The sequence below is a fragment of the Diceros bicornis genome, chromosome 2, assembly GCF_020826845.1.
Source record: "Diceros bicornis minor isolate mBicDic1 chromosome 2, mDicBic1.mat.cur, whole genome shotgun sequence".
Lineage (NCBI taxonomy): Eukaryota > Metazoa > Chordata > Mammalia > Perissodactyla > Rhinocerotidae > Diceros > Diceros bicornis.
In genome coordinates this window covers 47793533-47796242 of record NC_080741.1, presented here as the reverse complement: position 1 = coordinate 47796242, position 2710 = coordinate 47793533, and positions in this window count along the sequence as shown.

The window sequence follows — 2710 nt, the reverse complement described above, 5'->3', positions numbered from 1 at the left end:
GAGTATCATGGAATGGAGTGCAAATCCACAAATGTATCATCAAAATCCTCAAGATCTTGAGAAAAGTAGTTAAAGAAACAAACAAGATGAAATTTTAAAGAATAATAATAAGGGGAGTTATGACTCTGGCTCCAGAGGCAGGAAAGGACTTCATTGCTTGGAGCCTCTGCCCCCAAGGGGCAGATCTGTTCACTTACATTCTCCTATGAGCAGAGAGTCTCACTTTGCTCTCTCCAGGCACCAAGATGTTGACTCTAGATGGTTGGTTGGATGTCCTGAGTGTGGGACTTTATAAAGAAAATAAAGGAATTATTTGAAAAGAACTCGTCATTCTTTGAAATGCATGGATTTCAAAGCAGTTACTTTGAATATACATACATCAAATTACAAATACCAAAAGGCAACCCAGCAGCGTGCTTCTGTCACTCGAACTTGTGAGGTTAGGAACACACACCACCTTGGGCTGGTCTGAGCATGGCTGTGGGAGCAGATCACCAGGTAGATTTTAGTCTTACCTGCCCCATTGGCAGGAGCAGCACCCTTGTTTAGGACACAACCTACACAACTGTCCTTGCCCACCCCTCCTCCAATCTGCATCTTGGTAAAACCCAGAGCTCAGAGCAACCAAAGATTTCTTTGTTTTGGCTCAGTCTGCTTCCTCTTTTTTATCCTTGTTAATTTTTTTTCGTTGTCTGCTCACCTCTTTCTGCATCCTACCCGAGCCACGCTGATTCACCCAAATTTAGGCTGGACATGCCACTTCCTTTTATTAAGACTGACACATTAACTGCCAAGAGTGTCTTTCTTTTTGTAGTTGCACGAAGATCAGACTTTAAAGTAGATAATTTTCACCACTCTCTATGCAATGTTTTAGCTATTTTCCCCTTTAGATGCTTCACAGATCCATTTAAAGATAAGAACTCAGGAGCTGTCGTTTTCTTTTGCTACAGCTCTGCAAAATGTCTTCTCCTTCTCCCCCTCCTCTCCTCCTCTTTCCCTCTCTTATTAAAGCCTTATGAATATTCTAATTTTGAGAGAGCAATGGGTTTAGTCCTGCCTGTTTGTGTGCATGAAAAGCTCTTAATAAATATAATGGTGGAATTTGAGGCTTGACAATGGATGTCGGGTTGCTATTTTGGTTGGGGATTCCACAAAACGGCACCATCGACGCAACCCGTATGCTACCTCACTCCACGGGGGGTTCAGAGCTGCTCTTAATTACTCACACAGGTCTCACATGGCTTCATTTTGATCTACTTTCTCAGTTACTTTTCTCTTTGATCTAGAAAGTTCCATTTTTTATCATGATAGCTTGAAGCTGGGAGGCATGAGCTTCAGTCCCATCTCTGCCGGTGAATGTGAGACATTGATCACTGCTTGTTACCCCAAAAGTAAAGAGGAAAATAGGGCTCTATCCTGGCTCTGTCTGTGGAATATGTACACTGCGTTAAAGAAAGAAAAGTAAAGGCGAGCCACCACCCTGGATGCTTTTTCTTCTGATGTCTCTTTTGCCTATTTCATTATGACTCTAAGGAAGTGGAGTGAGAGACGGACAAGGTTATGGAAATGATTCGTCTCTTTCATCAAATGGGGTTTTTACATGTTTCCAAGCCCTCCCTGATAGTGTTTCTCTAACTCGTCCTCGTTAAAGCAGAGGCTGACAAGCCCACCCAGAGAGTTTCTGGTTCAGTAGGTCTGGGCTGGGTGGGGCCCAGGACTGCTTTTCTAACAACACGCTGCTGATACTGTTGGTCTGGGGAATCACACTTTGAGAACGACTGCCCTATGGCACTAGCTCAAAGCCTGTAACTCCTAAATTCCATACTTGCACCTTGACCTCTTCCCTACGCACCTGACTGACATTCCAAGCATAGGAGACCTCATTGAATCAGCACCTCACTTCAGCCACTTGGGGTAGGGGAAGGGCACCCCAATTAATCGGTCCAGGGGTGGGCACCTGACTCTAGCTGGGCCAGTGAACCGCTTCCAGGGTAACCTGGAGTTGAGAGTAGGAGATTTCAGCCTCGTGGCAGCTCTCTGTGACAGAAACCCTCAGCTGGTGGAAGTAGGAACGGAGCTCACTGGCAGCTACAGGAAGAGAGAGGCGGAGAAGTAGAGATGAGACGAGGAGAGAGGAGACTCCTGTCTCCCGAGGCTCCCGTCGCTGTTGGCCACCCATTTGTGAGGTCCTGCCACACCTCTATCTTCGGCTTCCCTGGAGAGCCCCATATCCTTGAAATATATTCCTTTGTTGGCTTGAACCAGCAATTTTCAAGTTCTAACGCACCTCGGCTTCCCCTGGAGGGCTTGTTATAATATATTGCTGAATGCTGCCTCCAGAATTTCTGATTCAGTAAGTCTGAGGTGGGGCCCCAAGAATCTGCATTTCTAACAAGTTCTCTGTTAACAAGACCCTGCTGATCTGGGGACCAAACTTTGAGAACCACTGGCTTAAACAGCAGCCTCCTAAGTATTTCTGCTTGTGTAATAAAAACTAGAGCATCACCTGAACCTCATGCCCTTCCAGATGTCTATATAGTGGTTGACATATTTTAACTAGTCAATCCCCACAACAACCAATCCCTACAACAACCCTTTAAGGGAAGGGGATGTATAATTACTCTTTTATAGACGGGAGAGTCGTGGCGTGAGACGTTAAGTGACATGCCTGATGTCCCTCTCTCAGAGGGCACAAAGCTGGGAGTTTAGT